The sequence below is a fragment of the Bos javanicus genome, chromosome 13 (assembly GCF_032452875.1).
Source record: "Bos javanicus breed banteng chromosome 13, ARS-OSU_banteng_1.0, whole genome shotgun sequence".
Taxonomy (NCBI): domain Eukaryota; kingdom Metazoa; phylum Chordata; class Mammalia; order Artiodactyla; family Bovidae; genus Bos; species Bos javanicus.
In genome coordinates, this window is record NC_083880.1 from 41294978 (window position 1) to 41319086 (window position 24109).

At 46.0% G+C, this 24109-nt stretch overlaps 1 long non-coding RNA gene across 2 annotated transcripts; it reads left to right on the forward strand.

Moving 5' to 3' along the window:
* Positions 1–2731: 2731 nt before the first annotated feature.
* LOC133259198 (uncharacterized) lies at positions 2732–24109 on the forward strand. 2 transcript variants are annotated; one of them, XR_009740306.1, is made up of 3 exons: positions 2732–3009; positions 5145–17947; positions 20318–24109. It is a non-coding gene; the product is annotated as an uncharacterized LOC133259198 (long non-coding RNA). The 2 variants fall into 2 exon arrangements; XR_009740307.1 differs by having other exon boundaries at positions 17865–17947.

Below are 24109 nucleotides of genomic sequence, written 5' to 3' on the forward strand. Positions count from 1 at the left end.
CAAGGGAGGAAACAGAGGTGGGACGAAATGGGAGATTGGGAGACCGGGATTGACAAATATACACTGTGCTGTACTAAGTCACTTCAGTCGTGTCCAACTCTTTGTGACCCCATGGACTGTAGCCCGCCAGGCTCTGCTGTCCATGGGGATTCTCCAGGCAAGAACACTGGAGTGGGTTGACACGCCCTCCTCCAGGGCATCTTCCCAACTCAGGGATCAAACTCACACCTCTTGTGTCTCCTGCATTGGCAGATGGGTTCTTTAGCGGTAGTGCAACTTGGGAAGTCCCCACATATCCCCTGGAAGTGGACACATCAGTTGCTCAGTTGTGTTCGACTCTTTGTGACCCCATGGACAGTAGCCTGCCAGGCTCCTCTGTCTATGGAGTTTTTCAGGCAAGAATACTGGAGTGGGTTGCCATTTCCTCCTCCAGGGGATCTTCCCAACTCAGAGATGGAACCTGGGTCTCCTGCATTGCAGGCAGATGCTTTATGTTCTGAGCCACCAGGTAAGCCCCTATGTATACACTACTATGTATAAAAAATGCATAAAATAGATAACTAGTGAGAACCTTCTATAAAGCACAGAGAACTCCACTCAATGCTCTGTGGTGACCTAAATGGGAAGGAAATCCAAAAAAAGAGGGGATATATGTATATGTGTGGCTGATTCACTTTGCTGTACAGCAGAAAACAACACAACATTGTAAATCAACTATATTCCAAGAAAAATTTTAAAGGAAAGAAAGAAAAGTGACCCAAAAGAGGCAAAATCAGAACATGAACAGATTTTAGGAAAAAATGTGAATCCATTTGTGTACTTATACTGTCCCTTTTCATCCATTAAAGGGTGATATACGATAAAAATCTACATTCATGTCTTAAAAAGCTCATTAATTATAAAATTAAATTCTGAAAGATAAGAAATAATTGTGTCAAATTTAATTGGTAACGTGTTTTATTTGATGACTTGTAAGATTTTAAAGCTTTTAATAATTGATGACATTTTATAGTCAATAAAATAAGACACATATACATTCTTGTTTGGAAAAAGTGGAATTACATTTCTTATAACATGCTTTTTTTCTTTTTATGCTGAACAAATACTTTTTGAATCGAGTCAAATGAACAGCAGGTGTTAAAACAACAGCAAAATGTTTCTGGCTAAATTCATTCACCAGAAGGTGCAGCCCTCCAGGATACTACACACTCTTATTCTTCATTTCTCTGCTGAGAGTTACTGCAAACCTGTCTCCTATGGTGCCAGTCAGCAAGTCAGGGGCAAACCAACAGAAGGGTTGCAGGGCCCAGCTGCATTATCTGTTAGCCCCTAATAGGGTGTCCTGGGGAACGAATATTCTCCCTGGCTGAGTGCTTTCGATCTGTGAAATGATGCTAGGTCTGCTTTCCCTTTGCCCACATCCCAGACTTAAGCCCCCACTACCAGCCACTCCACTGGCTTTATAGTGGTCAGAGATGCTCCATTGGGAAGGGGTTGTGGACATGAGGTTTGCACCGGGTGGGTTGGGGAGACACTGAACTCGCTGGAAGAATTCCCACAGGTGGGGGCTACTATCAGAGAATTCATTCTAATCCCTAAAGTATCTTCATTGCCCAAGGCACCTTAGGAAAATAAACGATCCTGAGGTTGCTAGTCTTGGAATGTAATTTCCTTTCTGATATTTGTTTTTGAAAGGCAAGTGGTGTCAAGAAAGCAGAGTGAGTGTGAACACTCCCCAGCTTCAATTCCATTCACCCTTTCCGTTTTCATGCCCTTGATGATGTAGAGCTCAAGACATAATTTGCAGGGGCCTCAGTTTCCCCCTTTGGACCTGGGGAAAACAATACATCATTTGCCAACTAAGCTTGAGGATCAAATGAGATCCTCCACGTAAGGCTTGTTTTCCAAGTAGAGAGGGAGGAAGCGTGGTGGTTGAGAAGCACACAGCATTATGCGTGTTTAGACTGAGAAGACCTGAACAGATCATCTAGCCCAAACCCCTTATTCTGCAAACAAAGAAAGCAAAATTTTGACGCAAACTCTCCTGAGGATGGAGAAAGAATTTGATGGTAAAGCTGGGTTGAGCATAGTCCTCTGCCTTTTGATCCAAAGCTTCCTCAGTATACTTTGCAGATATTCCCTCCAAGTCATGGAGTAACCACAAATGACCTTTGGCTACCTGAAATGTTTGTTTAATATCACAGCCTGAGGTGGCGCTAGTGGTAAAGAACCCACCCACCAATGCGAGAGACATAAGAGACATGGGCTCCATCTCTGGATCGGGAAGATCCCCTGGAGGAGGGAATGGCAACCCACTCCAGTGTTCTTGCTTGGAGAATCCCCACGGACACAGGAGCCTGGACGGCTACAGTCCATGGGGTCGAAAAGGGTCAGACATGGCTGAAGCAACTTAGCACAGCAAAGCACAGCCTGAAGGAGTGAGGCTCAATGCCCATTTTAGCCAAACACAGTTAAAAGAGAAAACTACAGCTTTCTTCTTTTAAATTAAAAATTTAAAGATAAGGCCAAGGTAAAGATGGGGATTCAAATTTAAAAAAGCCAAAGAAAGAATACCAAGGAAGTAGAAGACAAACATTTTGTCTTTCATAGGGAAAGAATTCTCCATTCTATTTTACAGCCAACCATAACTTGCAAGATGAATGATCCTTTCGGTTAATGTCATGCTTTTCAAGTTACATAAAAACCTGGTCTTGCATGAGAGGCTCTGGTGAAGCAGTTATTGTCAGCAGCTGGGCCTGATTCTGCAGGACATTGTGTCCTCAGCTTTCCTGGCTTCCTCCGAAACCGAGGCTGGTACACAGAGCACCCGGACTTGATAAGCAGTCTGGCTCTGAATTCAAACTCCCAGCACCCCGGATGCAATGGCTCTCCTCCCTGAATTTCACCCTGGACCACCCCCTGCACATGATTCTGAGGTCAGACACGGCGGAGAGGACAGCATTCCCAAGGGTTCAGCCTTGTCTCTCAAACCCCCAAACTTCTGCATGTGTAAGTAATGCATCTCCTTCCCTCCTTATTTTCTAAGTGGATTTTTATGACTTACATATCAACTTCTGGCTCTCAGGTGATAACACCAGGACAAACACAGATGTCTTAGGCTAGTTAGCTCTTTTCCTGATATGGTGAAATAAATGAGGAGGAAAAATAAGCAATGCCTTCCTGAGACAGAGATGGAGGAAGGGTTGAGAAGCAGTGATGCGCCATCCCAGTCGTGTCCTGGAGTCACAGATGTCTATACTCGTGTTAGCACTCACAGAAACATATTCTCCAAAATGGCTTATTCTTCTATATGTTAATTTCAAAAGGAAAGCTATTGTCTTCCTCATGTGTACTGAGAGACTAAGAAACAGATTTGATTTGGCAAACTTGGAAGGCTTTCTGGAGGAAGTGACATTGAACAAGACCCTAAGGCTTGGCTCCTGACTTGGAAACCAGACTGCTGCCCAGGCTGCCCTCAAGACACATTATATCTGAGACACTGAGGAGTACCTGGGCATCTCTATTTTTAACCTTCCCAGGTGCTCTGAGGTTTAACTGAGTTGGAGAAGGCTTGAGCTGGAGCAGAGGTGGGTGCAGGGACCTGGGGCTGGCATGGCCAGTGTTCTCTGGGGTATGGTGAGCAGGGGAGTGGGCAGGTGGGCAGGGGCAGTGCACTGAGCACAGGCAGAGTGGGCAGGAGGCATCCACAGTATCCAGTCCCGAGATGAGGGGAGGACTGAGAGAGGTCAACCATGTGGGGAAGCCAGTTCAAGGGTGATGTCACCCTGGGGCCAGCATGGACCCGGAGGAGTTGAAGGATGGGTCAGTCAGGACCCTGCTAGACCCTCAGAAGGAGTCGCAGGAGCAATTTGTGGTCTGTGGGCTAATTGATTTAACGTTATGCCATTCAGGATAAAACCGAGGGCCATCGGCAGGAAACTCACCTGAGTAGCAATCAACAGCCCTGCTCTGCAGGCTGGCCCAGCCAGGGGGGATACAGGGCTCGCCCGTACTGACCTCCAGCGTGGAAAGAAAAAGAACGTTCACATCCTGACTCTAAACTTCTCTCCTCGCCCCGTGAGTCAGTACATAAACTTTAATTCAGATGTTGGCAGGACTGTCAGCAGCTCGTATGTCACGAGGAGCCCAAGGAGGCTCTCTGTGCCCGCCAGCAGCTGCCTCTACCGCCTTCCCCCGAGGTTGGAACCTCCTTGATTTGTGGAAATTTAAAGACGAGGGCCTCCTCAACTGTGGGAAGCAAAACTTCAGCGCAGATCTCTGCCTCTGGTCCCATTCAGAGACCCAGCCGTCGGGCCCAGGCTTGTCATCCCCTTCCCTTCTGGGTGCATGGCTGGTCCCTGCTGACAGCCAAGCTGGGAGAAGCTGAGCTATTAGCCCTGAGCAGTGTGGACACAGGGGCTGACAACAGACAAAAGCACAGGCAGGAAACAGGTAACTTCCGTTCCTCCTGGGGCAGCAGCCTCTCCTAAACTAATTCTCCCTGTCAGCCTACCCGCAGGTTCCTACTTACAAGTGAAAGTGAAGTGAAAGTGGCTCACTCCTGTCCAACTCTTTGCGACCCCATGGACTCTAGAGTCCATGGAATTCTCCAGGCCAGAATACTGGAGTGGGCAGCCTTTCCCTTCTCCAGGGGATCTTCCTACTTACAAGGGCTTGCATAAAAATGTGGAAATAGGTATTACCATATGTAAGATAGATAGCCAGTGGGAATTTACTGTGTGACTCAGGGAACTCAAAACGGTCTCAGTAACAACCTAGAAGGGTGGTATGGGGAGAGAGGTTGGAGGGAGGTTCAAGTGGGAGGGGACATGGGTAAACTGTGGCTGATTCATGTTGATGTTTGGTGGAAACCAGTGCAATCCTGTAAAGGGATTATCCTTCAATTAAAAATAAATAAAATAAAATTTAAATGAAAAACAAACAAACAAACAAAACCCCCAGTGTTGGTAAATGCCTCACTGAAGGGCAGAGCCTGTGACCTGTGGGTGGAGTCTGTGACCTGTGGGTGGGGCCTGTGATCTGTGGGCGGGGCCTGCAATCTGTGGGTGGGGCCTGTGATCTGTGGGCGAAGCTGACCTCCAGAGCCTGAGTCCCCTTCCCTTCTCTTCCCTCACCTCTTTTAGGTGCTACCTGGTGGGGACTGTTAAATGACACAGCCGACTGCTGTGACGTTAAGACAAAACTCAACACACCTGTTCATGAGTTAGACTCACCACTGCACACAACTTCATCTCTGTCAACTAAAACCTGGCCTGATCCGCAGTGGGTGACCAGGATGGGATGCCTGAATTGCAGCTGGAAACACACACTCTGTGTCCCCTCTGGAGAAATCGCCCAACCCAAGCACCCTAAAAAGGATCTAAATATAAGATGGTCTTGTTATTGTAAAATGAAGCTGCAGAAAACCAGAAGCATGTTTAAGGTTTTGAAAAGTCTCATTATGTTCAAAACAGCCTGTGTTTGGTCCTATAGAGTTTATGAGCCTGAAAATAAAGTTACAGGGCATAATATAGAAGAGATCTAATCAATATCATATTCCAGGAAGCTTGGAAATTGAAGGGAAATCTCATGTGTGCTGCTCAGGACTGCCAAAGCCAGGACAGGGCACATGCAGAGGAAGTCAGAGCTTGTACTCAGCCCAGGTTACCTCATCCAAGTGGAACACTTCTTCCAGGAGCCTGACTTCCCAGACGTGGACAACTCCTGCCCTACTCCTTCTCATTTGTGTCCTTATTTTTTAATGGCAGGTGGGCTTCCCTGGTGGCTCAGACAGTAAAGCATCTGCCTGCAATGAGGGAAACCCAGGTTTGATCCCTGGGTCAGGAAGATCCCCTGGAAAAGGGAATGGCAACCCACTCCAGGACTCTTTTTCTACAGTCCACAGGGTCGCAAAGAGTTGAATAGGACTGAGTGACTTCACTTCAGACTCCATGAGAAATGGCTAGTTCTTTTATCATTTGGAATGGGTTAATGCATCTCTATCCTGTTTAAACATGAGTAGTTAATTAATATGGGGCTTCCCCCAGTGGCTCAGCAGTAAAGAATCAGCAATGCAGGAGATGCAGGAACCAAGGGTTCAGTTCCTAGGATGGGAAGATCCTCTGGAGGATGGCATAGCAGCCCACCCCAGGATTCTTGCCTGGAGAATCCCATGGACAGAGGAGCCTGGTGGGCTACAGTCCATAGGGTTTCAAAGAGTCGGACACGACTGAAGCAACTGAGCACAGCACAGCATAGCACAGTAAATTATTAAGAGAGATTATTTTCTGAAGACAAAGGGAGGAGAAATGTCTCCTTTCCCTTCATCATAAATGATAACTTGAACCTCTGTAGATCTGTCCACGTCCAAGCCCACCTCCATCCCAACTTTTAAAACTTGGGGCTTTGGTGAAAGCCTAGAAGCAAGGTCCAATGATCACAGTTCCTAGAAATATGACCTTGGACGAGTCATTCCTTAAACCTCACTTTTCTCAACTGATAGTGGAGACAGGTCTCCAATCACATATTATTCCCTTGGAGACCCCTGACCCAGCAACCTGATCAATGATGACCTTAGGCCTCTATTTAAAAAATTTTTTCTTAATCTGTTTTCTTTTTAGTCACTTACAGTGTACTGTATTTCTGTGTGTTGATTTGTTAAAAACAGAAGATAAACCCTGGGGATGCCACATTCCCATCTCTGGAATAAGGCCTAAATTTGACAAGAGCCAGTTTAATGGTTGAATTATTATTAGTCAACTGCTGGCCATATTTAGAGTAAAGAAAGAGGCTGGATAAATTTAGGGATGGCAGTGTGTCTGGCTGGAAATTTTCTTGGGCTTCAAAATCACTGAGGATGGTGACTGCAGCCATGAAATTAAAAGACACTTGCTCCTTAGAAGAAAAGCTCTGGCAAACCTAGACAGCATATTAAAAAGCAGAGACATCATATTGCTGGCAAATGTCCATATAGTCAAAGCTATGGTTTTTCCAATATGGTTTTCAACTCTTAGGATGTGAGAGTTGAACTGCAAAGAAGGCTGAGCACCAAAGAACAGATGCTTTCAAATTGTGGTGCTGGAGAAGACTCTTGAGAGTTCCCTAGATTGCAAGGAGATCACAACAGTCAGTCCCAAGGGAAATCAACCCTGAATATTCATTGGAAGGACTGATACTGAAGGTGAAGCTCCAGTACTTTGGCCACCTGATGCGAAGAGCCTGACTCATTGGAAAAGACCCTGATGCTGGGGAAGACTGAAGACAAGAGAAGGGGATGACAGAGGATGAGATGGTTGGAGGGCATCACCAACTCGATAGACATGAGTTTGAGCAAACTCTGGGAGATAGTGAAGGACAAGGAACCCTGGTGTGCCACAGTTCATGAGGTTGCAAAGAGACAGACAGGACTTAGTGACCAAACAACAGCAATGGTCAGAAGAGGAATAAAAGCTTGCAATGGACAAGTTTAAGTTTGGCTAGAGAGTTGGGAGGTAAGTCAGCAGAGCCAAGGGAATGGGGGGAAACTGAGGCAGGACCAAGGTCACAGTCAGTTAGGAGATGGCTGAGTTGAGTCCTACTCCATCCTTCAGGTGTCTGTCTGAAATTACAGAGAATCTACATACTGGTCTCTGCCTCTGGTTCTGGCACACAGTTCCTAAAACCCTTTTATAATTTCCCAAGTGATAAGGGCTTCTGGGAGCATGTTTTGTTTTATATTTGGCCTTTGACCTTGGTTTTTGACTCAGAGCTCCTAAATCCCTCAGAATTTCCTGTGTAATAGGAGCATCTTTTGTTTTAATGAGGAATCTCTTCATGGGCTCCTGGAGAGCTTTAGCATGGGGGCTGATTGCCAAGAAGACCAAGTCATGATTTGAAGCTTACTGCTCCACTTGTCGTCCCCTGGTGGTGGACATGTCCTACGTGAACATGTAAAGAAAACATGAGTGCCTTTCCCAGACCCTATGCAACATCAGGGTGTACTGGCCAAGTGCCCTTGAGGTATAACATCAAGGGCTGTGGGGAACCTAGAATGGTCGACTAAAAATCATTCACAATCTAAAAGTTGAGAGTTGTATTTTATTTGGTGGGAATGTTTGGGACTTCAATCCAGCAGACATCATCTCAAGTAACTCTGAGAGAACTGCCCCAAAGAGGTGAGAGGGGAACCAGAATATATAAGAGTTTTGCAACAAATGGGCAAGTAGTCTGAGATCACTGCTAATCAAAGAAAACCAGACATCTCAAGTTAAGGAATTTAGCACTTTTCTATGTATGGGAAGATGCAAGAGTCTGGACTCCCTGAAATAGTTCCTTTGATATGCACCTCACCTATCTGGGGCCCTATATTCTGTGTTTTCACATCCTTGGGGCTCAACGTGGGAAGTGGCTGCTATCTGATGGCTGCTAGATGGCAGGTATTCTTTTCCTTCCTGAGTTCCCTCAGGGCTCACAAGCTGGTGGCTCTAATTGCTGATGAACGTGATTGCCTTTATTTACTGATATGGCAGGAAACATTCCATTTATCAGGCTGTGGTGGTGGCTCAGACGGTAAAGAATCTGTCTTCAATGAAGGAGACCTGAGTTCAGTCCCTGGGTGAGGAAGATCCCCTAGAGAAGGGAATGGCAACCCACTCCAGTATTCTTGCCTGGAGAATTCCATGGACAGAGGAGCCCAGCAGGCTCATGAGGTTGCAAAGACTCAGACACGACTGAGCGACTAACATATTCCATTTATCGGTGTGAACAATTCACTGGTTATCATCTAGGTGGAGAGTGGAGTGACCACAGTCCCAGCACCTACATCTTCTTGCTTGAAGCATCTTCCTGAAGGTGTCCCCTGATTTGCTCCTTCACAGGCACCTGCAACCTGGGAATCAGGGGAGTCAACGCTCCCAGGAGCAGCAGGGTCAACCCTCGAGGCCAACGGGCTTCACTGGTCAGAGCCCCAGGCTCCCTCTTCTCCAGCACGGGATTCCCAGCTGGGCTCTGTGCTTCCTCAGAGGGTCCTGTATGCGACTGAGCTCCAGGCACCCAGGTGGTAATGCCCACTGCCACCTTGTCAGGTTTTCTCCCTGTCCTGCTTCATCTCCTCACTCCCTCCCCCACCTACTGGCATCCCCTCCACGTGGACCACCTGCCTCCATATCCCTTTAGGATCCTGCTTTTAGGGAGACTTAAATGAAGAGTGTACACAGTAGTTGATGACCTAGAATACTTGCTGTTAAGCCACGAGCATAGAATTATTGTTGCACCAAAGAAGAACTGAACAGATCTGAGGAAAATATGATTCCTCTGAGCGATGCTCATCCCCAGAGGGAAGTTCTTTCAGGGAACCACAGCGAAGGGTGGGTAGGGTTTTCACTGTGAATGCGGGAGAGGAAGACAAGAAGGTGAGAATATGTCAGGAAGGAGAAAAGATGAGGGAAAGAGGGCTTAGAAAACAGAAACTTGACACTGTGTTGAGGAGGAAGTGTCAGTCGCTCAGTTGTGTCTGACTCTTGTGGCCCCACGGACTGTGGCCCACCAGGCTCCTCTGTCCATGGGATTTCCCGGGCAAGAATACTGGAGTGGCTTGCCATTTCCTTCTCCAGGGGATCTTCCCGACTCAGGGATCGAACCTGCGTGTCCTGCATTGGAAGGTGGTTTCTTACCACTGAGCCACCAGGAAAATTTTGATGTCTAAACTGAACCAAAACAATCAAAAATCATCTTGTGATTTCCAGCCATGAAACCAAGTGTATCTGTATAACTGAGTGCAGATGAGGGAATCAGTTCATTCAGTCATCTTTTGTTGAACTTAGAGGGTGACAGACACAGCGCTGGGGTAAGGGGATCTCGGTGGGCCTGCTGAGTTTCTATCCCGCTCAGTTTATGGACTGAGCCCCTGCTGGCACTGTATTAACTGCCTCATGTTAAAAAGAAACAGAACTCTGGATTTATAGAATGTTTGAAGTGGAAGAGAATTCAGAAGTAGGAGCTTTTAGCCTCCATAGTCCACTAAAAAGGAAAAGAGAGTCAGAGCGTGAAATGGCAAAGCTGGATTTGAACGCAGGTCTCCGCTGGGCCCTGGACCCATGTTTTCCCCCAACAGCCCACGTCTCCTTTTGGGAGACGGATGGCAGATGCATCTCAGAGAGTTCAGGTCTTGTGTGCTGACTGCTGGTTTATAGAGTTCTTTTATAGAGCCATGTTTTATTACACTAATTTTTAATTTGATTCAAAAGCCCCAGTATGAAATATGAGAGTCATAAACTATCTTGAGGGGGAAATATTAGGAGGAAAATTGTGGCAATGGTAAAATTCTTTCTTGTGCTGTAGAATCCCAAACGGAGAAGGCAATGGCACCCCACTCAGTACTCTTGCCTGGAAAATCCCATGGACGGAGGAGCCTGGTAGGCTGCAGTCCATGCTAAGGGTCGGACACAACTGAGCGACTTCACTTTCACTTTTCACTTTCATGCATTGGAGAAGGAAATGACGACCCACTCCAGTGTTCTTGCCTGGAGAATCCCAGGGATGGGGTAGCCTGGTGGGCTGCTGTCTATGGGGTCGCACAGAGTTGGACACGACTGAAGTTACTTGGCAGCAGCAGCAGAATCCCAAAGGGAAAGGAAGTGGGAGGAGAGGGGGCTTTTTCTGCCTCATCACCTCCATTTTGGATGTTCTTTAAGAAGGAGAGAAACAAGCTTTTGGAGCATCTTGATGGTGGCTCTTTACCATGAATGTGTACCAAAATCTCTCATGGATTCCTATAGCCACACAATTATTATTTGATGAGTCAGAGTAGAGTCTTGGTAATAATTTTTGGAAACTTTTCCTTACAACAACATCACGAATCTTGCCAAGGGACCTATCACAAGATTGATCAGTGACCGATTTCCAGGAAATCGGAGGAAGGCATTGAATGTGGAATGAGGCGGCAGCCTGTAAAAGTCAGACCTTGGAAACTATGGGATTCCAATCCTGGGTATTTGATGGATAAATTGAAATAACAAGAAAAGAAGAGTATTGGGAAGAACGTGTATATGTGTTAGTCACTCAGTCGTGTCCAACTCTGCACTCCATGGACTGTAGCCCGCCAGGCTCATCTGTCCATGGGATTCTCCAACAAGAATACTGGAGTGGGTTTCCATTCCCTTCTCCAGGGTGTCTTCCCCACCCAGGGATCAAACTCTGGTTTCCTGCATTGTCAAACAGATTCTTTACTGTCTGAGCCACCAGGGAAGCCCCATGTGGGAGAATGGATACATGTACATGTATGGTTGAGTCCTTTCAATGTTCACCTGAAACTATCACAACATTGTTAATCAGCTATACCGAAATACAGAACAAAAAGTTAAAAAAAAAAAAAGGGGGTGGGAAAGGGACTTGTACATTAGAAGAGACTTGAACAGTGTTTCAGCAGCCACAGTCCACGGGGTCGCAGAGTCAGACATGACTGAGCGACTAACACACACACACACACAAACAGTGTTTCATGTTTGAGACAATGTGAGGAAGGAATTAGTATTGAAATAAAATGATGTGGATATTTGGAGGGAGATGTGAGCTGAGCCCAGGATGGGACATGAAGGACAGGGTCTTGCTCCTTCCCCTGAGTACCATTGACAAGGCCCCTCGTTGTCGTTATCACTGTTGTCATCTACTTTCATAAGGCTGATTTCACCTTGGAAGGAAAGCTATGACCAACCTAGACAGCATATTAAAAAGCAGAGACATTACTTTACCAACAAAGGTCTGTCTAATCAAAGCTATGGTTTTTTCAGTAGTCATGTATGGATGTGAGAGTTGGACTATAAAGGAAGTTGAGTGCTGAAGAATTGATGCTTTTGAACTGTGGTGTTGGAGAAGACTCTTGAGAGTCCCTTGGACTGCAAGGAGATCCAACCAGTCCAACTTACAGGAAATTAGTCCTAAATGTTCATTGGAAGTACTGATGCTGAAGCGGAAACTCCAATACTTTGGCCACCTGATGCAAATAACTGACTCAGGTCTGGAAAAGACCCTGATGCTGGGAAAGATTGAAGACAGGAGGAGAAGGGGACAACAGAGGATGAGATGGTTGGATGGCATCACTGATATGATGGACATGAGTTTGAGCAAGCTCCAGGAGTTGGTGATGAACAGGGAAGCCTGGTGTCCTGCAGTCCATGGGGTCACAAAGAGTCAGGCACAATTGAGCCAACTAAACTGAACTGAACTGAATGCAGGGGAATCTCAAGGTTGAGTAGCCTTGCTTCCATGTTTTCTACCAATGTCCATATGTTCCTGCTTTGCTGCAGCCTTTACCAGCTCTCCGTAACCTTCCACATTGAGGCAAACTCCCTCCTTGGTGTCTGTGGAGCTGCCTCACATCTGCTGACTCTCTGTTCTTGTCCAACCTCATGATCCAGCCCCATTTCTGAACCTTCTCCAGCCAGACCTCTTCTTTGAAATTGTGCTGGCTGCTCTGAGGTCCTTGCCTTCTTTCTCTGCCAGCTTTGTGGACAACGATATTCAAATGTTTTGAGATCCCACGAGAGCAGGGATCACGACTCCTTTCTTTGCTGACATTCTCTGGCAACTGAAGGTTCCTTGATATGAAGAGAAAAACTTCCTTGGTAACCAGTGTAAGTCAGAGTCTGTCCTGCATTTTCCACCATTGTGCACTGGCATCTCTTAGCCCACCCTCATGTCCACCGAGAGGAGGCCCACAGCCTCCCAGTCCAGGACATGGAGCTGGGGACACCAGGTCCAGGCAGGCCAATTCTCTGGGGAAACAAGGAAAGCTGGATTTTTCTCCCAGAACCTTTCCTCCACCTAGCGTTAAGGACCCCAGAGAGACCCACATGGAGACGTCTTCTTTCCTTTCCCTGTTCAATAAATAACATTCTGAGTCTTCAAGAGAGGTGGTGTGGAGAGCTACATCTTTGCAGTGGAAGCCCATCCAGGCTGGATAAGCAGGAAGAAGTGGAGTGAAAACAAAGCAGGTAAGGATGATAATGAAGATGCGTACTCTGGCTGGAGAAAAGAGTGTGGCCATGACATGGGTGAGCAGAGCATGGGGCCGGTGCACATGTGTGGCTGAGGCAGGCTTTAGTGCAGCAGAGTCTTGTCCTTGTAGGGGGAGGACTTGACCAGGACGACAAGGAGTGGATGGTGACGGAGCTCCCCCTCAGGACCAGACACCACCCCAGGTTCCCATCATTCCATTCTAAGCTGATAAACACCCTTTTCATTCATCATTGTCCTTGGATACCAAGGGATGCTCAGAAAGGTTACATTCACTTTGCCCCCACATTTCCCAGACAAATGGAGATTGAAACTGACGTTCGTTTTTGGCTTCCAAAGTCTGTAATCCTACTGTGCCTCTCAAACTGTTCAGGTATATCTACTTCTTTCCTACTGTGTGGATCTCTTGGAAATTGTGGTAGGTCAACCCTAGAATAGCTAAGCATACATCCAGATCACATCAGATGCCGCCCACCTAACCTAGATGCTATTTAGCAAGTGTTCAATGAGTTTTGAAAATTTACAGGAAACAAACAGAACAGCGTGAAGTGAGAAAAATTGATTCATTTGATTGTCCTGTGACCCAGGAAAAAAAAGATCACCTCTAAAACTGAAGGATGAAATAGCTCCATGTCCAGCCTGTGGACTGCAGTTCTCAGAAAGAGGGAGCAGAGAATCCCAGCCACCCTGCTCCTCCCCGTGGCACCCATCAGGTCTCCTGAAGCTACAAATGCCCACCAGAGAAGCAAGACAGTGATTTGGTTTTCAGTTCAGTTTAGTCACTCATTCATGTCCGACTCTTTGTGACCCCATGGACTTCACAAGGAGTGGATGGTGACGGAGCTCCCCCTCAGGACCAGACACCAGCCCAGGTTCCCATCACCAAATCCCGGAGCTTGCTCAAACTCATGTCCACCGAGTCAGTAATGCCATCCAACCATCTCATCTTCTGTCAGCCCCTTCCCCTCCTGCCTTCAATCTTTCCCAGCATCAGGGTCTTTTCAAATGAGTCAGTTCTTCTCATCAGATGGCCAAAGTATTGGAGTTTTAGCTTCAGCATCAGTCCTTCCATGAATATTCAGGACTGATTTCCTTTAGGATGGACTGGTTGGGTTTCCTTGCAGTCCAAGGGACTCTCAAGAGTCTTCTCCAATACCACAGTTCAAAAGCATCAATTCTTCAGCACTCAGTTTTCTTTATGGTCCAACTTCTTAGATTTTGTCATTTCCTTTTTATACAAGTCACCTAAACATCTTGTGAGAAATTTGGAAAATACAGGTAAACCAAGAAAAACTTCCAATGGAGTCATCATAAAAATTCTCCACTAATACCTCAGCACAAAGACTTTTGGGTCGGAAATCCTTCAGACGATTTTCCATGTGTTGGTATTCTGTGGATCTCTGCTTTTGCATGCCTTCTTTTCAGTCCAATTAACACACAGCTGCTTTAGTGTTTCTCAAAGATGGGCCCCCACCAGGTGTGCAGTGAATTACCTGAGGTGCATGTGCAAATGCGGATCTCTAGGCCTTTTGTTCTACTGAATCCAAATCTTGCAGGTTATGGAAGGAAGAATCTGTTCTTAACAAGACTTCTGGCACAGTTGTTGTCTGCACTTCATGTTGACAGCCATCACCTTTGTCACGTTATACATACTACCCTAGAGTCTGGGTTACTTAGTGCCTTGCTGGTGGACACTTGGGCAAGCTCATTTTTCTTCATGATGCTACATGTATCAAAGCATGTGTGACATTAAATAGTGTTTTCTTTGGACAAATTGCTGGAAGTGGGATTGCTGGATGATGGGGTCATTGCTATACGTAGAAGCAGCTGGAGGTACTGAGATGAGAGTGCCAAGTAACAGCTGTGGAGCCAGCTCAACCAGTGCCCTACCTTGACCTGGACCCTGCCCTGCCCACCTGGGTGGTCCTGCAGCCTCCCCACCTGCCCTGCCCAGAGATGGTCCTAGCTGGCCACTCCCACAGTTCTCCAGGTGTCTGCAAATGAATCTCCATGGGGAGGGCTTGGGAAGACGCCACGTTGGGGAGGAGAGCTGCCCCACCCCCAGGAGTGCTGGGAGTGACAGCTCACACTCCACTTGGGGCTCAAGCAGGTTGATGTTACACACCCCTCTTCCTCTCTTCCACTCAGCAACACTGAGAACTCCCTCCTGGGTGGCCAATTGCGCCAGGTGCTGGGACCACAGTCTGGGATGGGACTCAGTCCCAGCCTTGGGTTCCTTGCATTCCAGCTGGAGAGACAAAACTGAAGACGAAGGAGATAGGGTAGAAACCAGGACCTCCTGGAGGCCACAAGAAAATCACCAGGAAGATGACATTTTCTCTGTTATTTCAAGGGAAAACTTCTTTAGCTATGAAAGGAACACACAGTTATCTAAGTCACAGAGAAGCACAGAACAATCTTAGAAACCCATCACTGCCTCACACTCCTGACATAGCTACTATTAGGTTCTGGACTCTGAAATTGCATATTAAAAATTATGTACGTATGAATGTACAGAGTGAAGTCATACTTCACAGGCTTTTTTCATTAAACTGGTTCTTCCACTCAGCAATATGACTTGGGCACCTTCTCATGTCCATACACTGATGACCTCTTTTTAGAATTGTTTTCCTGGCCGTAAGGTTGTGTATGTTACAGGTGGTGCCTATGGCCCACATCCTTGTTTCTGGTCAGTATTGTATTATGGGTTTTATGGTCAGGCTCTGCTCCTGACCTGTTGGATACCCCACCTCCTGGGGCATAGGTCCCCTGTTTATAGCCCATGCTTATCAGCATCTATTTGTGTCTTAATGAAAACCTAGCATCTTAATAGATTGTTGAGTTGCTGTACATATTATTTTAGAAGCAAACCTGGAATGTAAATAGCAGGAAAGCTCAAGTTACTGATACTAGTGCTGTTGGTGAAGACACGAAAGCCAGAGAAACGCTTTCCTGAAGAATGTTCTAGACTTTGAAGTCCGTCAGTGGGCACCATGTCTCGGGGAATTGGCTACTGCTGACCTCTAATGGAAACTCCAGGTATTACACCAAAAAGAACTTGGAAACCCAGAAACTTGTGTTATTTGTGGTTGATCCAACGGAAGTTGTGAAACCCTGGGGTCTCGGAAAAGGTGCCAATTTTCTCATGATTAGAGGAAACTTAACAGAGTGGATGGCCTAGATCCAGGGAGTCACGTCTCAAACTGCAGTGCGGACTTTTGGCTGGAGCCAATGCTGACCATTTTCTTAGATCTGTAATGTTTGTAGCACCATGATACACAGCACTGGAAGTTCACGTGAGCGCACTCTCTAGTTGTATATCAGGCATCATGCTCCCCCTGTGTCGCTAATGCTCCCTCTGTTTTCTAGGTGTTCCTGGCTTCAGTCCATAACTGCCTGTGACCTCTCATTATTGCTGGACTCATTTTCATCCTGGTTGGGTAGGCCCCACCCCAGGAGAGCTTTAGCTCCTAGTCAACTGATAGCTCCTAGTCAACTGATACCTGAAGCTGGGCATCCTGGCTGCCCTTTTCCAGGCTCAAAAGCCCAAGAAACTCTCATCCTGATTGGGTGGAGGCCATCCACTTGCAAAGAAGCCAACAACAAGGAGCTCACGATGCTAAATGACTCTAAAGTCATTACCTTACTGGCTTCAGCCTAGCTGTAAAGTCCTTTGCTGACTACTTTTGTAGGAAAAGAGTGAGTCCAGAAAGCAACCAAATGTTTGTCTTTGGATTGTGTTTATCTTACACCAAGGATGATGTGGGCCATTTGTGGGGTCGGGACTCGGACACTTGTCTGGAGATGCTGGGCCAGAGGAGGTGGGCAAAGCTTGGAACTGCGGGGGTCCTCAGTGAAAGGGGGAGGGGGGCCGAGGAACCAAAGGAAGGTGGAGAAACAAGACGATGCTGTCCTGAAATGCAGCCAAGAGAAACTGTGTAGGTGGGAAAAGCAGGCCAACAATGGTACATTTTCATAAAATGTGATGACATTTTAGTGATGTGTGAATTCACTTATGTTTTCTGCTCCAAAACTTCAGAGTGAGACCACCTGAATTAGTATTCTGAGTTCCTGCATGGTTTGTTTTTTTTTTTTTTATCATCAGCAGGGGGAACACTGGGTGGGTTTCACTTTTTCAGCCCTATGTGTCTCATTTGGCCTCCAGAGGATGACATTTAATAAGCTCCACTTTCTGTGGCTGAGATGCTGAGGCTGACACGATCTCTTTCTCCAACTTCAATGAGTTACCTTAACCCCACAGCATCTTTTCCTGCCCTTGGAAAAGGAGGGCCTGGCTGTGATGTAACAAAAAATTAAGGCCAATGTTTGAAAATACATAAGATAAATCCTTCATGGTCTAGGACTGCCATATTTTTAAATGACCTATATGTGTGCTGGCATATATATTCACTGTAGAAAATTTAGGGAATACATAAAAAATAGGGAGGAATAATTGAGCCACTGGGTTCTACTACACAGCAAGAGTAACATCCAGTATTCTATTGTGTGTTCTTAGAACTCTTTAAAAATTTTATTTATATTTATTTCACCATCTCTGGTTCTTTATCCATATCTGTATCTACAGAGTTGGGAGTCAAGTCATTCACAGTGTTTTGCAAAATTGGTTTATTTTGGTTAAAAATGATAGAAATGCTTACTATGTATTCTTATGAAATGTGACTTGAAGGGATATATAATATTCCATCATGAGTCTACCACAATTGCCCTAGTGTTTAAGCTATTTGGGAGGCTTCCCTGGTGGCTCACATGGTAAATAATCTGCCTGCAGTGCAGCAGACCTGGGTTCGATCCCTGTGTTGGGAAGATCCCCTGGAGAAGGGAATGGCAACCCACTCCAATATTCTTGCCTGGAGAATCCCGTGGACAGAGGAGCCTGGTGAGCTACAGTCCATGGTGTTGCAAAGAGTTGGACATGACTCAGCGGCTAACGCTTTAAGTAGTTTTATTGCTTTATTACTGAAAATGAGGCTGTAATGGACATCTAGTAAGATTTCCTTTGTTTACTTGTACATTTTACAATTTATTAATAATTCTGATAACTGAATAAGCAAAGGCTAAAAGGGCATCCCTGGTCCTCAGTCAACAGATGAAGATGTTTGAGTTCAAAGGTGATGGATGACTTTCCTAAGGTACTTTGAATAAGACTACAAGTGCTTTACAAAAAAAAAAAAAAACATTTCAAAACTGATCAGTAAGACAGGCCTTAGGAAAGTGGGCAAGGCCTCTGTGTCTGTCTGCTCCCAGACAATGTCTTGCATCCCCGCTGGTCCTGAAGCCAAGAGGGCCTGAGGTTGTGAGGAAAGCCTGGGTGAAAGGGAGGAGCCCGATAAGGTCAGGGGCCTTTCCACAACTCAGACATCCTCCCAGCATGAAAGGAGGGTGCTGTTAGTCTTTATTTGCCAGGTAAGGATTATGAAGACCCGTGGCAAAGACAGGGTTCCGGGAGCAGAGCAGAGATGGGACCTAGTGTGTAGCATGTTGGTGGAGCCTCCTTGGAGTCAGCACCTTTGAGGGGAAGGGGAGGAGTGAAGGAGCGGGAGCAGGAGTGGAGAGCGATGGGGTGTAGAAAGGGGATGGGATGGAAGAGGGGGAGGAGAGGGGAGGAATAATACTAAAACCTAAACTTTTCCATCTCTGTGCTGAATACGGGGTTTCACTCTGAAATGACAAAATGTAAGAATCACAGGAGGGTTTTGATTTTTGTTTATTCTGGGACTTTCACAGCCACAGTGTGCATGATACATTTCTACTCCAAGTGGGGATGGTTAAATACTGAACTCCAAATCCCAGATCCTCATCCACCATGGTTATAAGGAGAGCAGCCTGTTTATCAAATGAGACTCTCTCCTTTCTAGCCTCTCTGATTGGACCAGGCAGAAGCACATGACCCAAGCTGGGCCAATGAGCCTCTTCCCTATGAAAGTCACAAAATCTGGAGGAGAACACATCCTTGAACTGGCTCAGTCTTGACTGCTGGCCTGTGTAGTCCAGAAGTTGCTAGGAACTGCTTTGTTCATTGGGAAGTGGAAAATCAAAGGCTGAACTGCACCAGAAATAAGAATGAGCAGCCCCAGAGAGGGAAGCTTGACTGAGAGACACACAGAGAATGTCCTGGGGTCTTGTGAAAGCTCTGAACTATGGTTTATTACAGTCCAGAGACCCAGGGCATCTGTGTTCACAGGTTCCAAGAGCCCCTGCCTCTTGATAACCCATCCCTTTTCCTTTTAATCTCCAAAGCCTCCACTCCCATCCCCTGCCACTAAATCTTCTGCTGTTTTGTAACCCAAAGAGCTTTGACTACAAATCACAGTATTAAATATTTGTATTTTTGAAATCCAAAAGATAAAAAGAGAGTGTAAGGTTTAATGATTACTCACAGCTGGCCTGGGATTTGAGGAGCAGAAGCTGCAAAAGTAATAGTATCAGGAGAGGTTTCCCTAGAAGCATCTCAGCTCCAGTCTAGCCACCCTGACGTCCATTCTGTGTTATGGCCCAGGGCAGCGTTTTTCACTGAAAGATGAGGCCACCACACAAGTACTTTTGGAATGAACTATCTGAAATTGTCTTCAATTTCAACAATTCCTTTTCTCCATCTCATGGGAAGGGTAATTGTGCAACTCTTATCTCAGCCCACACAGCAATTCCACGATAAGAGCATCTTTTCCCTTATTTTACAGATAAAGGAAAATAATGGAGAATTAATTTGCCTTGGATCACTCAGCTAGTTTAGGGCAAAGAAAAAAAGACTCGCACTCAGTTCTTCTGGTTTTTAAGCAGGGTGCTTTCGTCTGTGACACACAGTGCTTTTCTTGATGAGAATATCAGTCTCACTCCATTTAAAGATTATCAAAGTGTTTAATGAGTAATTTTATTATTTTGGTAGAGGATGTGTTGAGGAAAACTTATAATTGGTTTTCATTCATATTTTTATGGTGCATAAAAATTTCCACAAGACAAGAAGCAAGGTATTTTGGCTTAATGTTTTTTTCCTTCCAAAGAATCCCTAACTTATTAGCACCCCCCAAAGAGGTTTGCCTGTAGATATGATTTTTCAGTACATTTGGAATTAGGCACATCCAGATACAGGAACAAGAACTGTTTATAACAACCAAAATAATGAGGTAACACTTCTTAACAGTAGCTATCACTTAATATTTTCACTGGGCTAAAGGTTAATGTGGATTATTTCATTCACTCCTTTAAGCAATTGTATAAGGCAATCAAGGTAGCTTTTCTGATGTTACTGTAGAGCATCTAAAAATGCAGGCTATTGCCACTTTTCAAGTTGGATATTGTGCTTTTGCAGACAAAGGAAACAGGAGAAGCACCACCAGGGAATCTGTCTTGCGCCTTCCCAGTGCTGATCACGGACGACGTCACAGTGTAAGGACGACACACTGCCCTTGGCCTGAAGCTGCGTGTTACCCTGCTCTCTCGAAGTGGAGAGGCAGGACCCAGGGCTGCTTCATTAGGTCCAGTGAGAGGTGAGGGCTGGGTTACCAAACCACAGACTTATTAAAGAGTGAACAGAGGGACTTCCCTGGTCATCCAGGGATTAAGACTTTGCTTCCAAAGTGGGGTACCTGGGGTCAATCTCTTGTAGGAGAGCAGAGATCCCATGTACTGCCGGGCAGCTAAAGCCGAGCACTGCAGCTACTGGGCCCACACACGCTCATGCTGCCAAGCAGTGAAGCTCCTGCACTACGCGACTGAGACCTGACCCAGCCAAGCATATGAATCTGTTTTTTAAAACAGGCACAAAAACATTATAAGCATGGGGCTCATCAGGAAATCCTTGATTTTTGGTCCAAGGGGTAAAGGCAGCAGAGAACTTCATTAAAAAATGGCCCTTGCAGCAGCCCCCCAAAAATCAAAAGCAAAAAATAGTAGTCTTTTTATTTTTTCCAGTACAAATGAAAATGTTCACTGGGGGGGATGTGACTTTCAAACTTTATTTTGGACGCTTTCACTCCATCATAGTGTGGGCTTCTGACACGCCTGCCATACAGTGGCCACCTTATGTGTGCAAGTCAGAAACTAAGGCCACGCTGAGGCTGCAGGCCTTACCAGGGCCATCCGGCCTTCTCCCCAGGAAGGTAAACAACATCTCACTAATAAAATAACCAAACAAACAGCAAAGTATTTGGAAGCAATGTAGGCTAAAAAAAAAAAAAGAGAGAGAGAGAGTCCTGATGTATAAGCAGAGACATTACTTTACCAACAAAGGTCCGTCTAGTCAAGGCTATGGTTTTTCCTGTGGTCATGTATGGATGTGAGAGTTGGACTGTGAAGAAGGCTGAGGGCTGAAGAATTGATGCTTTTGAACTGTGGTGTTGGAGAAGACTCTTGAGAGTCCCTTGGACTGCAAGGAGATCCAACCAGTCCATTCTGAAGGAGATCAGCCCTGGGATTTGTTTGGAAGGAATGATGCTAAAGCTGAAACTCCAGTACTTTGGCCACCTCATGGGAAGAGTTGACTCATTGGAAAAGACTCTGATGCTGGGAGGGATTGGGGGAAGGAGGATAAGGGGACCACAGAGGATGAGATGGCTGGATGGCATCACTGACTCGATGGACATGAGTCTGAGTGAACTCCGGGAGTTGGTGATGGACAGGGAGGCCTGGAGTGCTGCAATTCATGGGGTCGCAAAGAGTAGGACACGACTGAGCAACTGATCTGATCTGATCTGATCTGATGTATATAAATACTATTATCGTGATTAACTTAACAGGAATTCTTAGCTAAAGAATGTATTTTTATTTCTTTTTTTTAATATTCTAATTTATTCCATTATTTGGCTGTGCCTGGTCTTAGTTCTGGCATGCGGGATCTAGTTCCCTGATCAGGAATGGAACCCGGGCCTCTCCGTTGGGAGCGTGGAGTCTTAGCCTCTGGACCACTAGGGAAGTCCCTGTACTTTGTATTTTTACGAACGTCTCAAACTGCTCTGTATGTGACTGCTTCTGAAGGATGGTAGGCTGAGTTATTTTCATCAGGGAGCTCATTGACATGTGTGCTGTTTATCAGTGTCCCCGTCTCCCTGTCAGTGGGCAGCCAGACTGAATAGTAAAACAGACTTCAGTGGTGGAAGGGACTTTTACCCCAGCTTGATAGTTAAATCCATGTGAGCATGAGTTTTTGCAGAGATGGTATATGATGCAATTCGACAAGTTTGTTGTAGGAGTCAGGATGCAGGGTGCCTGCCAGCCACCCAGCCTGCGTCAATGACAGTGTCCTCTGTGTTTTATTTAGTTTATATGAGATGCTTCCTCCTTGCTGCATCTTCATCTGAGCTTCCGGCAGAAGGGTGACAATTCTGCTGTCTTAGCCACATGGAAAAACAGGTAGCCTTTGTGCAAAGACTCTCTTTCATTCTCTCTGCCTCCTCTCCTACTACTGGTGACCACCCTGCTTGAACCGAGTTTGAGCTACTTTACTCCTGATGAATTTCCCAAACTCTGTCCACAACTGGCAGTTAAATGTCCTGCTGCCAGCTTACAAAGAATGCAAGTTGGATTGCCTCCCTCTCCACCCCCAAAGTTGCATGTTTATCCTTCTTCACCTTGATTCCCGGAAGAGTCAAACATCTGACACTCAGGTCAAGCCTGAAGGAAATGGTTGTCCCAGCTGAAAGTAGCCTGGATCTCAGTTTGCTTTTTAATGCTCTTACTCAAGATCAATGTCTAATATTTTCTTTGTGTGATGCAGTGCTTCTCAATAAAAACAAAAAGAGGTGCTTGACCTGAACTTTAAGAGGTCCAGGCAGCAGCGATGTTCAGTGGAGAGAATAGTATTCCATTACATGTGTCTGATGAAAGAAATGATTCTGACTTGAACATCCAAGCACAGCTGAGATGGTGGAGACTTATTCCCTCAGCAGAACAACACGCCAGCAGGCACTTAACTCCAGACTCTCTCTTGCTTGTATTCCGTTCTCTCAAGAAGGATGCTTTAGATTATTTAATGGAGAAAGGTAGCACTTTGAACTCCAGGAAAATCAAAATGTTACAGCTTTGAGGTTTTTATTTTTTGGTCTCATGGTACCTAGTGAATAAAACCAGCGATTTTTTTTTTTTTTAAACTAACAAGCAAAGTTTTCTCATCTTTTAAAAAAGCAACTTCAAACATTTGGTATAGATGAAAGCTGGTCAAGCATGTAAGCAAATCATTTCGGTGTCTGATGGCTATATAATAAAAGGCATTTGATTCAAAACAGTGTGTCATATTGGTCAGCAAATCCCTGCTTCCACTAAATAACCAAAATACACAAATTGAAATAAAGTGAAATTCTTTTTCCAGAGTTAATGAAAGGTTCCTGTTTGTGAATTGTAGGCTTTGAAGTCCAAACCTTCCCAATAGCACCAGGAATTCACCGGTGATTTATGACTATTTGGACAAGTGGTGACCAGAGCGTTACTCTATGGAAAGCTGACATTCCCTACCTGTCAAGGAGGCCTTCCTACAAGCCGGGCTCTGACTCCTCTGCCCGCAGCTCCTGCTCGCCTTGGCCCCGGGTGGGGTCCGAATGGGCTGTGTGCTTTGGCGCGGCCTCCGCTCTCCTCTGGGCCCTCGGCTTTTCTCTCCACCTGCCCCGACTCCACACTCCACTCTCCTTCGCACCAGCCTGCTCACTTGCCCCAGGCCCAGACAAAGCCCACTTCCCTTCTGTGCCATCTCTCTGGTCCTTTCTTTGTGACACGTAGTTGATCCAGGACACTAACCTAAGGCCAGTTTGCCTGAGTGAGTAGGGGGTACTCGTTGGGTCCAAGAGGCTCTTTCAGATCATTCCAGAAGTTCCCCAGATGGACAGTGGCCATCTGGATAAACAATTAGTGGCCAAGTTTCCCACCCCATCTTTAAGCCCTCGTTGCCTATCCTGGGAGCTGGCCAGGTCCTGGGATGGTCCAGACCAACAGACCCTGTGGGAGACCCAAGGGCCTCACAGAGACAGGTGGGTTCTAGGAAAAGAGCACCCTGCATCCTCAGATGCTGGGGTGTGCGGTCCTTGCTGGGTGGCATCCAGGGCAGACACTCAGCTTGGAGGTGAGGCTGGGTTTTGACACTATCTGAGTTGGAGTGTCTGAATGGCTCCTCTAA